Source organism: Wyeomyia smithii, chromosome 2 (genome assembly GCF_029784165.1).
Source record: "Wyeomyia smithii strain HCP4-BCI-WySm-NY-G18 chromosome 2, ASM2978416v1, whole genome shotgun sequence".
In the NCBI taxonomy this organism is placed as follows: Eukaryota; Metazoa; Arthropoda; class Insecta; order Diptera; family Culicidae; genus Wyeomyia; species Wyeomyia smithii.
Window position 1 is genome coordinate 256,849,166 of NC_073695.1, and position 15,752 is coordinate 256,864,917.

General features: G+C 38.1%; 1 protein-coding gene across 8 annotated transcripts in view; it reads left to right on the forward strand.

Moving 5' to 3' along the window:
* LOC129723506 (venom dipeptidyl peptidase 4) overlaps nt 1–15,752 on the forward strand; it is a 70,445-nt gene that overhangs the window by 27,495 nt on the left and 27,198 nt on the right. For 4 of the 8 annotated variants that reach the window (XM_055677768.1, XM_055677765.1, XM_055677770.1 and 1 more), the window contains exon 1: nt 11,605–11,758. The exons of 1 other annotated variant lie outside the window; for it this stretch is intronic. The gene's annotated coding sequence lies outside the window, so the exon portion shown is untranslated. Of the gene's footprint in view, nt 1–11,604; nt 11,800–15,752 lie in introns of those variants that run through there. 3 more of the 8 variants (XM_055677771.1, XM_055677772.1, XM_055677769.1) reach the window with 3 other exon arrangements.

Sequence of the window (15,752 nt, forward strand, 5' to 3'; positions counted from 1 at the left end):
CAATAACGACAAATGATTATGAAAGATAAATCTAACTACACTAATAGCAAATGTTGAATCAATATCCCAGTTATTTTGTTTATAAGTAATAACTAAGAAATCTGAGCAACTCCATAAAAAAACTGAGATAAAACGATGTCTCAATTGTGTAGTCACAATTGAATCACATTATGCGAGTACACTGGATTGATGCGTCCGCGTAAAAAAATCGCGTAATTTTGAACAAATCGTGTAAAAAAAAAACGCGTCGTTTTGTCAAAATCTTTCGCTATGTGGTATGTACCTGTGTATGTGTATGTGTGTATGTATGCGTGTACGTGTGTATGTATGTGTGTACGTGTATATGTATGCGTGTAAGTGTGTATGTATGCGTGTATGTTTTATGTGTGTGTATGTGTTCGAGGTACGATGCTGACCTAACAAGTCTAACAAGGCTCGAGTCTCGGCTTGGGTGAGACTGTTAGTGTCAGTAAGATCGTAACACTATTTTTTGTACATTAAACAGTCTGCTGCGAAGTCTGTGTATAGCAGAAGGCTGAGTTCCGATTCGGAACGTAGCACCAAGGCTGTTGGTATACTTTAGTTACACACTAAACCTTTTTTTCGTATTTTACTGAATGCTACACCAGTTCTTAAACATTTTTCGGGGTTTTCGGTCTTTTGTTTCCTCATTAATGGATAAGTAAGGTGCTCCGTAGGGCTAAATTTTTTCGAACTAAATTTTTTATTTTTAACAACGGCTCTTACCCGTTAACATTCAAGTTCATTAAGCAGACAATGTATGCAGCAGAGGAAGCGAAAAATAAGCGAACTGATATGATAAAGATTTTGGAAAAATATACCGCATCCCGACGGGACTTGAACTCGCAATCTGCCTGTCTCCGGCATAGTGTTTTGATCAATTAAACTACGGGAGACGGGGAAATTTAGCCCTACGGAGCACCTTCCGTTGTTGTGTCGCACGACTCAGACTGACTTTGGTCTCGACCACACAGGTCTATAAGAGTTATCAGCATCAGCTGACTCTTCTGTGTGTGATGAGACATTCCTTTCACTCGTATAAATAACGCTTGCACAGCAGTGTGTGTAGTTAGAGATGAGCAATAGAATAAGTCGGCAGTGGAATGTGATACGCATATAAACTGTGGAACAGTACCACCGTCCCCCGTAGTTCAATTGGTCAAAACACCATGCTGGAGACAGGGAGATTGCGGGTTCAAGTCCCATCGGGATGCGGTATATTTTTTCCAAAAACTGTGTCATATTTCCAGTTCGCTTATTTTTCGCTTCCCCTGCTGCATACATTGTCTGCTTAATGAACTTGAATGTTAAAGGGTAAAAGCCGTTGTTAAAAATAGAAATTTAGTTCGAAAAAAAAATGAATACAAATCTATATTGAACTTGAAACAGTGAATTTCCGATTAAATCGAAATAAAACTGAAAGAGAGAAAATCTTACATGGCTTTAATTTTAGTTTTAGCTGTTATTATTATGTAGTATGTATTAGGTACGCAACTAGGTTCTCGTTGTTTGTCGATAGAAGGCGCAAGAGTAGTTGGGTAAAAATGTCTGATTCTATACTAAATAATTGCATTTCGCGGAAAATGTTGCTTTTTTAACCTAATCGAAGGAAATTGGGGGTTGAAGCGCATCGAGAGTTAAAAAAATTGAGGAAATGTTGCTCTGAGTGGAACAACGTGCCGTGATTGATTCCGGTATTTACGATGTTGAGTCTGTCCACGTGAAGGAAGACAATTTTCAAAGATGCTGAGTTGGAGAAATTGTTCAATGAAGGTCCATGGCAAATGCAAAAGCAGCTTACTTCGGTATCGGGAGTTACCCGTTAAGTCATTTCCAAGCGACTGCTAGCTTTGGGAATGATTCAAGAACAAAGAACAGAGGTGTCTTATGATTTGAAGCCAAGGGTCGTTGAGCGTCGATTTCTCGCCTGTGAACAAATGCTGCAGCGGTAAAAAGGAAGGGTTTTCTTTATCGCATCGTGACAGGGGATGGAAATGGATTCATTACAGCAACCAAGAGAAAAAAACGTCATGGGGACTGCTTGGCCATGCTTCTACTTCGTCGGCTCAGCTGAATATATACGCTGTAAAGGGTAAGCTGTGTATTTGGTGAGACTAGCTTGGTGTTATTTATTATGACTTGCTGAAACCGAATAAAACTTAACGCGATACCTGGGTAACGATATCGACTTCAATTATTGTGATTAGGCATTGCATAAAAAACGGCCACTATACGAGCAGAAACACGAAAAAGTGATATTACTGCACGACAACGCTCGGCCTTATATTGTCGAAATCGTTCAAACTTAGACACAAACTCTCAAATCGATAATTACTTGTTCGGTCCGATGGCACATTGTTTGGCTGTTCTGAAGATTGGCTCATATAAAGACATCGAAAAATAGCATCTGAGGTTTGTCAGAAAGATTGTTCCAGGCTGTAGCTACCGATGGGCACTACTTAAAATAGTTTATAGGTACAGTGCTGTTTCGTTTTGCTCACGGTCAAATAAATTCTTTCCGGTCAATCTGGCAAGACTGTGGATTCAAGGAAATGATGGAAATTAGTATCTTTTGTTGAATAGTATTGAAATGTAACAAAAAATATTGTTTTTTTTCTATCATTTAACCACGTCCACAGTTTCATTGGATTCGCGGGAAGATGTTTCTAGACCGTGATAAAATCGAAACAGTCTTGTGATATTTTATCCGAAACAAAGTTGCACTTATATTTAAAGAAAAAAATCACAGGAGGGTTGTGTGCAAAGCCACGACCGCAAGGACGAAGTAGAATACTTTTACAAGAAAGAAAACCCGGCTGCTTGCGTGTCAGTCATTTTTTAATTTGTTGTTCAATTCAATACCAGATAAGATAACGATCACATCTTGGCGTTATCACTGACAGTGCGAATAAAGTATTCCTTGTGATAAAATAAACAGTGAAAAGCTGATTTAACACTCAAAACTAGACGGTTTATGTGTTGTCAAAATGAATCAACATTTTTAATTGAATGCATTCACTAGTGCCCGCTATCGCACAGAGACTGCATTTCACTAAAGTGCCTCACTGCATCAGCTGCTATCGACGCTAAACCCGCTGTAACCGCTACGCTATCCGTAGCCATGCCAATGTTTTAGCCGCTATACGCTTCTATTGGTATCCGCTGTCCCTGCATCAGGAGATCCGCTGCAACTAGTGCACTATACATTGCTATGCCACAGCTGTGGCCGCTATCCGCCTGGTATCCACTGCACTGCTACTGCTGCTGCTAAGGGAAGACTGCTGTTGTCGCTGTCTAGAACTATTATGAGCGGCTTCGACTGAAACAGGCTCTTATATAGGGATGAAAAACCTATCGACAGTAGTAGGAAATCATCGATAACTATTGATAGCCATTCCAGTCGATAATTCCCATCCTTACTCTTATACAGACAGATAGCAAATTTAAAATGGCAAGGTCTATGATTCTGTCGACTGTGCTTGGGAAGCAATCATATTAACGACTAATCAAATCAGTCGAATTTCGCGCTTCAACAAGGATTGACGATTCTCAATCATATAATTGCTTGTCATGGTTTGGACTTGATAATTTTTGAATTTTGATTATGCGAAAAATTAATTTTTATGCTGATAATGAAAGCTTTTCGGATGTTGTGCTCATAACTGAAGGAAAAGATAATTTAGTACGTTCTGAGACACGGAGGTGAAGCCAAATATATATCTGTTCCAAATTTCCTGAAGGTGTAAATTGATTTAAGAGAAAATATTAACTCTTCAATTAGGTTTTTATTTCATCCTGAAAAGGACAATTTGTTGTTTAATTCAATGTCTGATAAGATGCCGATCACATCTTTGCGATATCACTGGCAGTGCGAATAAAGTATTCCCTGAGGGAAAATAAACACTGAAAAGCTTACCAGAACGTTCTTTTCATTGGATGCATTTGCTAGTGCGCCTGTTATCGTTCAGAGACAGCATTACACTAAAATGCCACACTGTATCAGCTGGCCCTGCCCATATAGATGTTGAGACCAACGTCAACCGCTGCGCTATCCCCGTTGCCACAGTAGTGGACGCTTCCGTTGCCATTGGTATCCGCTGCCCTGCATCACCTGGTCCTGCTATCGATGCTGAGACGTCCGTTGCCATACCACAGCTTTGGCCGTTATCCGCTGCACTGCTACTGCTACTTCTAAGGGACTGCTGTTGTTGCAATCTAGAATTATAATGAGCGGCTTCGGATGAAACAGGCTTTTATATAGGCCAAATAACACATTTCAAATGGCAAGGTCTATGATTCTGCCGACCGTGCTTGGGAAGCAATCATATAACGACCAATCAGAGGCCGAAGTTTTCGTTTTGACAGGGCTTGACTATTTTCAATAGTACAATAGTTTGAAAAATAAAATTAAAATTATCTGCATTTGGGAAGAATCTTAGAAGATTTTCGAATCTATTGCTGCAAGAACGAAGGAAATCCATCGAATACTAACCGATTTATTAGCATTTGTAATTGGACATATTTTTCACTTTTTTCGGTTTTAGATTTTCATTTCACATCCCTATGTAGCCGAACTTCCTGAGAGAAGTATTCTACTTCAAAAAAATCACAAGAAGGTTGTATGCAAAGCCACGACCGCAAGGTTGAAGTAGAATACTTTTACAAGAAAGTTAACCTGGCTGCTTGCGTGTCAGTCATTTTTTCTAGTAAATAAACGTTGACCGTTCATTGGCAGTATTGTTTTTTTTTCTGTCTGATATTTTGAATGAAGTTCATTGAATATTTTTAAATTTTGTGCAAATGAGAAGTTGAAGTGCTGCCGAATTGTAATATGCACATTTAATACGACATCATTAAACGGGAACGGAACAAAGGCTACGGTTATGCAGAACGCGAATGCCGGCGCGATGTGATTCGCTTTACCGTGGTGAAATGTACAGCTCTTTTTAAGGCGAAGTAGAGCTATACATTTCAACAGATTTCGTCTTGCCGAATCGCATCGCGCCGTTATTTGCGTTCTGCATGACCGTAGCCAAACACTAAGCGACGCAAACATGTAATAATAGTCAGAGTATGCATGTAGATGAAGATAATTAACTTTGGATTATAGCGCAAAACGAGAAAATATTAACTCTTCAAATAATCATTTGTGTTCTTCAAATTTCAGTTGTTCAATTTAATATCCGATGAAATGTTTGTTTATTATCTGATGAAGCTCTTATATAGGCCAAATGATGCATTCCCAATTTACTAGGTCCATAACTCTGCTGACCGTGCTTGGGAAAGCGCGGTATAACGACCAATCAGAGGTCGAATTTTGTGTTTTGACAAGGCTTAAGAGTTTTCAATAAAACAATAGTTCGAATGATAAAATTGCAATTTCATGCATTTGGTAGGAATCTTAGAAGATTTTCTAATCGATTGCTGCAAAAACGAAGGAAATCCATCGAAAACTAACCGATTTATTAGCATTTGAAATTTTTCTCACTTTTTTCAGTTTTGGATTTTCATTTTACATCCCTATGTAGCCGAACTTCCCGAGAGAAGTATTCTAATTCAAAATTAAATCTTCATTAATTCATTTGTTGTCTTTATAAGGACAATTGTTCAATTTATCATAGGATGTAGTGTTTATCTTACATCTCTGTGTTACCTTGATAGTGAGGACTAAGGCGCACGGTCAACACAATGAGAAAGGTGTTTTCACATTGAAAACTAGACACGGCTTTACTGGAGGAAGTGTTGGCAAATGCATCTACCGCTAATACCACCGCTATCATACGAGAGCGCGTCGTTTCATGTGGGGAATATCAACAACGAAAAATAACGCGCGTCTAAGCATAACCCGAACTGTTTCGCCGTGCTGCTCCCATTTACCTTTACATCGGCCTCAGGGAAGTACCGGCTGCATCTGCATCCACCGCTGAGGTTGTCACTATACTGCTGTTGGTACCAAAAGCTATTAACTCTTCAAATAAGTGTGTTATTTGTTCTAAAAGAACAATTGTTCAATTCAAAATCGGATTTACGCAATCGCATCTCTGTAATATTACCGACAATAATATTCTTCTGAACAAACTGATACAACTTTCCCATTAGGCCTCTGCCATAATAGACGCGAAAAGCGACGCGTACCGATTCACTCAGCTGTAGGTTAATGTACAGCCATCAGTAGAGCTGTACATCAACCTACGGCCGAGTGAATCGGTTCGCGCCGCTTTTCGCGTCTACTATGGCAGAGGCCTTAGAGAAAGTTGCTGGCTGATGTATTCACTTCATGCAAGCCTGCTGCTGATGCTTCCCGCTACCACACTGAAACAGCATTTTAGTGAAGGGAGTGTCGTTGCATCAGCTGACCCTGCTACTATCGATGCTGATATACCCGCTGCAACAGCTACGCTATGCATAGCCACGCCACAGTTGTGGCCGCTATACGCTGGCCCAACTGCTGAGCAACTGCAACGCTATCCGTAGCCATGCCACAGTTGTGGCCGCCATTGGTATCCGCTGTACCTGCATCTGCTGGCCCTGATGCTATCGATGGTGAGATCCGCTGAAACTGCTACGCTTATTCGCAGCCATGCCACAGTTGTGGCCGCTATCCGCTATCGATGGTACCCACTGCTCGCTCCCGCTGCTGCTAAGGGAGGACTGCTGTCGTCGCTGTTCAGAACTACTATGAGCGGCTTCGACTAAAACAGGCTCTTATATAGGGATGAAAATAGGAATGAATTATTTTACGTACGTGGTGGAATGATATAACTCGAAAAATATGTGTGACTTCATTCTGGTTTAGAGCGATCATTTGATAAGCTCCACCTCTTTTTTCAGTTTCTAAAGTTTTTCCTCAGTTTCGTAGCACGGATGCACAAAAATGATTTCTTGTCGAGCCGGACCGATAGCACTCTCATTGAAGCAACAAAATAACATGTTTTGTGTCGTGTTGAGCAGCTTGGTTGAAGGAAATGTTCCCGTCCCCATGTCGCATGTAAGCAGATTATTGCGTTCAGTAGACAGTAGATAGTGTATCCAGCGAATAAACACCGATGGTGCTCTCACACACGCAACGGTTTTAACCCGTATCTTATTGCGGTTTGTAACATCAAGCGATTTCGTTTGCTCGCTGTTGCGTGTTGCATCATGTTGCAACTTGGCAGCTGGGAGACGACGAAATTCTGTTTACGCTGATTGATTGAATCGTCTTCATATTAGCTCTGCATAGTCGAACTAACTGCTTTTGTGAAAGCGTTCTAACAGGGCAGTTTAATTTTCAATGTCGGTTATGCTTATCGCAGCTTTTGCGCTGCCCCTACAGTGGGGAGTTTACTAAATAAAGTAAAAATTAGACAACTACAACAGAATTTGATTCCCCTCCGTCTACACCCAACAAAACGACAAGAACACGTTTGAACCTTAAGCACAAAACCAGCAACCAGACCCCGCACAACAGAACCAGGACCCAAGGACTACGAGCCTCTGTCCCAACTCACGACATCGTGGCTCAGCAGAACGAATCCATACATGCCATTCGACGATTATCAGACGACCATTGAACAACAAAACACTGATTGGAAATCCCATGCTAGTTTTAAGTTAGACTTAATTTCAGCTCGTAGTCGGCAGCGAGGATAAAAAATTTGCTTTAGTTTTTAAGTCATCAGATATAATTGGCGCCGTTAAACATTAAATTGTATTTGTGCCGTGTCAAATAAATGTTATGTGAAGAAAAAAAAACAGAATTTGATTGCATCCCGCACAGAATGTCTGCTTGTGTTGATGCCAGAAAATTATTAACCTTCAATAATTTTTTTATTTGCCTTCAAAAAAGCATTTTGCTGTTCAAAATCGGTTGCTAATTACAACCTTTGAGCTGCCCTAACATTGGGGGAATTAAGATACACGGACAACATGCACTGTGGAAGCTATTTCACATTCAGTAAATTAGACGGGTGCGACAAATTTAAATTGCTAGGATGCAACACAGAATACTTGCTTGCGTTGACAAAAATTATTAACTTTCAATGACTTGTTTATTTGCCTTCGAAAAGGCATTTTGATTTCCAAAATTGGATTTCCTGATGGCAATCTTCATGCTGCCCCAACACGGGGGGAATAATGGCTGTCTGGCGACACACGCTGAGAAAAACCGCGCTGCTCCTGAGACGTGGTGACCAACCACAGGGCTAGTGCTGCTGCTAAGGAAGGACGACTGCTGTTGTCGCTGTCTAGAACTATTAAGAGCGGCTCCGGCTGAAACAGGCTCTTATATAGGCCAAATAGCATGTTTTCAATTGCAAGGTATATGATCCTGTCGACCGTGCTTGGGAAGCAAGCATATAACGACCAATCAGAGGTCGAATTTTTCGTTTTGACAAGGCTTGACTATTTTCAATAGTACAATAGTGTGAATAATAAAATTACAATTATCTTATTTTGGGAAGAATCTTAGAAGATTTTCCAATCTATTGCTGCAAGAACGAAGGAAATCCGTCGAATACTAACCGATTTATTAGCATTTGAAATTGGACATATTTTTCACTTTTTTCGGTTTTAGATTTTCATTTCACATCCCTATGTAGCCGAACTTCCTGAGAGAAGTATTCTACTTCAAAAGCGAGAACCTAACCGCGCACGGCGCACCTAATGTTTTTAGTTTTCAAAAGGTTTTTTGCAGTTGTTAATCTAAATAAGTTATCCTGATTTGCTCGGACATCATCTATTTGAAAAACTCATTATTCATAAACCGCACAGCGTAGATTAAAAGTTAGTGAATGGATTTGCTGTAAAATATCTGACAAAAATATTTCTGGAAGAAAATATTATGGAGGAAAATTGAAACTTTAATTCAGAAAAACTATTTCCCAAATGATGAAAAGTTTCAATAAACATTGTTTTCATTCTTACATTCAAAAAAATTTAGAAGCAAAATTTTCAGAACTAACTTTCGATGTAGGACTACGTCTTTGTTTTTTGTACTCGGGCACATTATGAGAGTTAGACTACAGTTAGGTCGCTTTTTACGCGGTTTTTTTTACGCGGGTTGCTTTCCTCCATTACTCAAAAACGGTACAAGATATCGACCTCATTTCAATCGCGTTTTCCGTTTTAGGCCACGAGTGATCATATATCAGTTTTCAAAAAAATTCACAATTTTTGGTGTAAATACCCAAAATTTAAAATATTGAATTTTGGTCTTTAAGTTTAAGGACGAATTTCTTTGTTATATTTGCAACTCAAAAAAGTCGTTTTTTACGCGGGCCCATACACATTTGGAACGCATCCCCCGCGTAAAAAACGACCTTAGTGTATCGTGTTTATTATATCAGATTTTAAACGTTAGTGACTATTTTACTCAACTATCTATATGACCAGAAATACATAAAATATAGAACATTTTTTTATATGATGGATGACAATATTACTTCATTGCTGAGCAGTGAAAGTGCCAAACTTGCTTATTATTATTTTTCCGAATTGTTGAAATTATTTCACAGTAAATTTAAATACGAACTATAATTGCACGATACACAGTTTATGAGTTAAGCAGATCAAATAATTCAAGTTTTAGCCGCGGTCGCAGATTGATTCGATCTCGCATCTGTGTGCTACCCCAACAGAGGAGATTAAGGCATTTTTCTGATAATACGGTTGAAAGCTGTTTTTATACTTAAAATTTGACGGCTCATTTATACTCATATAGGTACCTAAATTTGATGATTAACAACGACTCCACCTGTTTTTTTTTATTTAAAATATTCATGACTTTAGGTCGTTCGGGTGAGTTGTCGCGGAATAGTATCGTTTTTTTTTAAAGAAAAGATTCGTCGAATATAATATACGAGAGACGTCCTTATTCGATCTGTTAGGTAGAAAGTAATTCGATAGTTTCCATGTGATCGTATTATCTTCAGATAGATAAATAACGTGCAATAGATTTTAGTATGAGGAAGATCACAGAAACGTAGATGTACAACTATTTGAGTTTGCCTTAATTTAGCCATAGGCCCGATATTGTCGCGTGCGCTATATTGTTGCGATAATAAATCATCAAACAGGATGAGTTTGAATCACGTAAAGGCTTTCGCGGCGGATATAATGAACTCGTGAGCGCAATATTTGTCAATATGACCTGACATCCGAAATCAGTAACCGTTTACCAAAACGAATCCTGCTGCATACCTCGCCGTTTCTCCAACATCCCAGTGATTTCTCGTGGAAGTGCAGAGGTGTTCTCGGCTTCCAATAAAGCGAGTATCACGTCAACATATTCCTATACACACTCCTTTTTTGACCTGCATTCGGATGCGGCCGGCGCTGGTATTGCCTAATATAAAGATTAAGGTCACCAGTTTTTACACATTGAGGATGAATGTTAGTCCCAAGCATCATCTGTTGGTTCTCTGTGTAATTACAGCTGATCTGGCAATAACGGAGTAGCAACCGCGGGCGGTCAATCATGCTCATGGTCATGCTCAAAAAATTTCATGTTTTAGCTTCATACATACACAAAATGCGTTGCCATAATTTTGAATATATTTGAGAGAAATAAATTCGAAGCAGTTTTGTTTTATTGGTTCTGTTGCAAAAAATAAAAATTTTGGTGCAGTAAAATAACTATAGCAAATTTAGCCTTATGTCATACATTAAAACTAATATACAACCGATAAGTTGATATGAGGTGGTTGTGTGGCGATAGTGATTAAAATAATGTTCCGGTGAAATTCAGGCGTATATGTTAAAACTTTTTGTCTGACTTTTGTTAAAACTTTTGAACTGACTATTAAATTTCAAAGTAAATAGTAATTCATTTGTACGCAGATACGACGAATTTGTTACTTCTAATCATCCTTAGTGCATGCAAAAACACGGTGCTTCTGTTTTATCGAACCGAATCTTAAAAATAATATTGTTGGAGGTGTTCATTCCTAAAGGAAATCCAAGATCAACGTGTAAAGCTACACTTCGTATGTCGGCCGGATTGGTTTGTTTTCATTGTAATTTATAATCTGACACCGCTCATCGTGTGGCCTAGGATCTCCTGTACGTAGAAAACCCACACCCGCGAACTTTCAAACAAAAGAGAGAGAGAGAGAGAGAGAGAAAGTAGCAGCGCTCGGTCCGACAGTCAACAGGTTGATTTCATTAAAGCTCGTATTACAGTACAGTGTACACATGTTACGCGATTTTTCCGTCGATGCATTGTTTACAATATTGTACTTCACCGCCCCGGTGGTACGGAGAGAAGTGCTTGACCGTTAAACGATTTGTTCTCGCCAGTTTCTTAACAGGTTTCTACACGGGCACTTTTCAAAACATAGCTTAGTTTCGAAGAGTAGGTACAAGCAGCGAGCAGTGTACTCTCTGGGGCTCTCTTCTTTCTCTGGGACAATGGACGGCACTGGTCATCTGGTTGAGCATTTAAAAATGTAAATATATTTACTAGTTTGTATTAGTAGTTGAGCTTCGCCAAGCTAGACTCAAAATAGAGCCAACCCCCCTAAAGCATGGTCCAGCTCTCGCGGCTGCTGATTGCGGTAGGCTCTCGCTGGTTCGCATCCAACTTCACCCGTAGTCTTGCTTTAAGTTCGGTCACGAGAGGTTGTGTTCTCAGTGGAGCCGTGGTCAATCTTCGTCCAGCGTTGTGTTTTGCGGTGGTTTCGTGGCGCAGAGTGCAATTTGTATGCTTCCCGTGTGCTGCTGTCATAAACGCGCACCAATCGTGCTTTCGGTGTTGATGGTATCTTATTGTGAATGTTTATATAACAACACTCTGTGCAGGTGACAGTCGAAACAGGACGGTTGAAAGCGAATTGAGAATCACCTCGTGCCATACCTGACTGATGCCGATACTGCTTGCTACTGGGAGCCCTTCGTCTGCGAAAGTTCGCCAAGTGTTTATTTGTGATTTGCGAGTATACAGCTGTATAAAGGAACTGAACAAACAAAAGCTTTGAAATGTTGTCGATATTTCTATCGAAAGCACGGGTTCTGGAATGCAATACCTGGTCGTTATCCGTGAAACGGTTGGAAATTACGTTTCAGTTAAAATGCCACTCAACGGTGGAATTAACAGAATCCACATAGTTTCAAGTACCTAATCATGGCTGAAGTGCAGAATGTTGGATTGAATGCTTCAATATTTTACACGAGTCGCGTTAACTATAAAACAATAAAACAACACACACTTCAAAGAGATTAATATTACCAGGTGATGATTAGCGTCCCCCAACCGCCGACCTTTCCATCGAAATGAGTCTAGTTGGTTGTTTTGCATACAGTTCCCCGTCAGTGTGTGTCCGTTGGGTGGCTATCGTTGTCCAGAGGTGTGTGATGATCGTCATGTTTGGGTAACCGACGAAAAAAAAAAAAAATTTACATATAGCTACAACGGGTGTTAGTAGGGTAGTAAAATGGATCCATACACTCGCTGTTGCAATCGGTTCCCGTGTCCATCGTGGTAACGATGGAATGGTCATTTGTCAAATGTGATTGAGCGATGTGTTTTATGGGCTTCAAAACGACCGTACATTGATGGTACTGCAGATGGATTGGAGCGGTGCTGGTGTGAACAATGTAGTCCAATAAATTCATGACTGTTTGAAAGCACTCCAAAGTAATTACACATAATTCGGATTGAATGTTGTTCCGTATTCATGTGGACTCAATGTTTAATGCCCCTCAACGTCATAAATTGATTTTTTTTACGACATACTTCTTCTGTTCGGGAGAAATGTCATTTAATGTCCATCAGCTATCGATGATTAAAACAAATTAAATTCAATAAGCACCTTGATAGACTTAAATTAAATTTTATAGTGAAGCGTTAATATATTGGAAAAATTATTTTATTTCTGTGAACTCTATACAGCTCTTTCGAAAGGAAAAATACAGTTTTAACGACATTCTTTTAAATTTTATAGCCAATTAACTACAAGTGTTTTGTTAAATAATTACCTTCCAGTAAGAAACTTCGATTAAGACTTTAGTTATGGAAGAATTTCGAGCCAAATCAATCTGGGGGCTGGCAACACCCTCTCAGAATCCAATAAAACTTTGGGGGTGTGTAGGTCTTATTAAGCTAAACAATTTTGCATACTTCTTTTCCCAAAAAAATAATCTAGAATAACATTTGAATTTTCATTCAAATATCTATATTGAAAATATATATAAATAAAAAAAAATAAAAATAATTTTGAGATTCTACAGTGAAAAAAAAAAAAATATTTGAATAAAAGTAATTTGAAAAACAGTCCTCTCGGATTTCTTTCAAATTATGTGTTTTAGATAGACAATTTAATCGCCTAACACTCTTCGAAACAACTTTCAAATGGGCTTTTTTATCGAAACAAGTCTACCAGAAAGCTTATAAAATATTTGAAACATGAAACAAAAATTTTTTTTTGATAGACAAAGATTTCCTTGTTGAGAGAGCTCATTTTGAAAATCTCCGAAATTTTTAGGTAATTGAATCTATTTAAAAAAATTAAGTCTGAAGATGACCGGTTTTTTAAATCAAATGTTTTCAAAATTATTGTTTTCAGTGCAAGATCAAATTCAGTTTTTTCCTAGAGGTGTGCAAACACTATCGTAAGCACCGTTGGGCCGTTTGGTAAGGTTTCATATAAGCTCGCAGCCGCAAGATTAAAGAGTCAGTTTGGACAAGCGGGTTTTCGTGGGTTTGAATCTTAGTAGAATTAGGCCATTTGGTTGTAAGTGGACTTTTTTTTTGTTCACACAACATTTATTTGACAATACAAATTAACACTTTACGGAGCCAATTAAATCTAATGCCTTATGGTCTAAAATATCTTATAAGCTAGAGGCAAATTTTTTTATCCTCGCTGCCGACTACGAGCTGAAACTAAATTTAATACTAAAACTAACATGTTTTTTTTTATCCGAGATTCGTTTCTCTGTTAATTGGGCACCTTGATGCTCTTCAAATAGCTATAAACATGTAGCATGTATGGCAAGTAAGCGGACTTTATCGTGGGTTATTGTATCTTCACACTGAATTCTATTTACAGTATCATTCGTGATTATAATTAAATAAATCGCACTTACAGTAAATCTGCCAGAGACTCGTATAATAGTTTCCACAAGGAATTGTAATTATGGCACAATATTGACAGAAAGAACGAGGCTCTGATATGACCTTTTTCTTTTGTCAAATAAGTTCATCTTATAGTAAAACGGACCAGACGAACGTTTGTGAAGTCTCTGCAGGAAATTGTACAAGCACGGATATTAAATGATAAACCTGTCATTTAATCTCCAAAATGACATTGCCAACAACATGAAGGCACTGTCACAATAGATCAAATGTTTCTGGTCGCTGTGTTGTGATCGGTACTATAGATTTTATGTTATGAGACAACATGCCAAAAATATTCTTTTAAACCGATGTCAACTTTTCCGTTCTTGTTGATTAAGTCATTTTCGTCATATCTTCATTTATTTTCAGTTTTGCTGTGTGATTCAAATCGATCAATTTTTAATTTATGTCTCTTTCATCATTTTTGTTATTTTGTCATTTATGACTTTTTTTTTATATTTTATGTCATTCTGTCATGTCTTTCAGTTTGGTCATATGTGCCGTTTCTTATCATTTTAAGCTATTTGGTTTCAATTGATCTATTTTTATTTCTCAGTTTCATGCAAGTTTTTTAAATTTTCATCACTTTTATCATTTTAGTTATTTTTGTCATTTTTGTTGAAATTCAGTTTCGCCGTTTCTGTATCTTGTGTTAAATTTGGTAATTTTGTCAGTTATGCCTTTTTGGTTTTTTTTCATGTTTTCGTCTATTTTTCTTGTTTTGTCATATACGCTGCCATTTACGGTATTTTAAGTCATTTTTGTCCATTTTGAAATTGACGTGTTTTTTTTCATTTCAGTTGATTTTGCCATATGAGTTATTTTTTGTCATTTTTTCATTTATGACTTTTTTGTCTTTAAGGTTATTCTTGTTTTTCTTGTTATGAAAGCAATTTGTCAATGTGAATAACATTTTTATCGTCTTCATCGGTTTTACCATTATCTGACATATTTATCTTCCATGTCATTTTTATTATTTATATTTTTTATCATTTATGTCATTTTTTGTCGATTTTCTGATTCATTTTATTTCTGTGATTTTATTTAGTTTAGTCGTTGATGTTATTTATATCGCGTTTGTCGGTAATATAATACTGGTTATTATTGTTAATGTTGTTATTTGGATAATTTTTGTCATTTTTTCACCTACGTTTTATCAATTTCTTCGTTTTTCTCATATTCGCCGTTTTCGTCATTTGCTAATTTTGAGAAACCGAAAGAGAGAGATAAAGAAAGAAAGAAAGTGAGAGAGGCAGTCGAAAAAGAAAGGGAGCGAAATTAGTAGCGTAATCGGAAGGAGTGGATAAAAGGAAGTAGAAGAAAAAAGAGAGAGAGAAAGAAAGAGAAAAAGAGAAAAGAGAGAGAGAGAGAGAGAGAGAGAGAAAAGAGATAGAGAAAAGAAAGAGAGAGCAGAGAGAGAGAGGAAAGAGAGAGAGAGGAAAGAGAGAGAGAGAAAGAGAGAGAGAGAAAGATAGAGAGAAAGAGAGAGAGAACGAGAGAGAGAGAGAGAGAGAGAGAGAGAGAGAGAGAGAGAGTAAGAGAGAAACAGAGAGGAAGAAAAATAAAGAAACAGAGAGAAAGAGAAATAGAGAGAGAGAGAAACAGGAAGAGAGAGGAGAGAGAGAGAGCAAGAGAG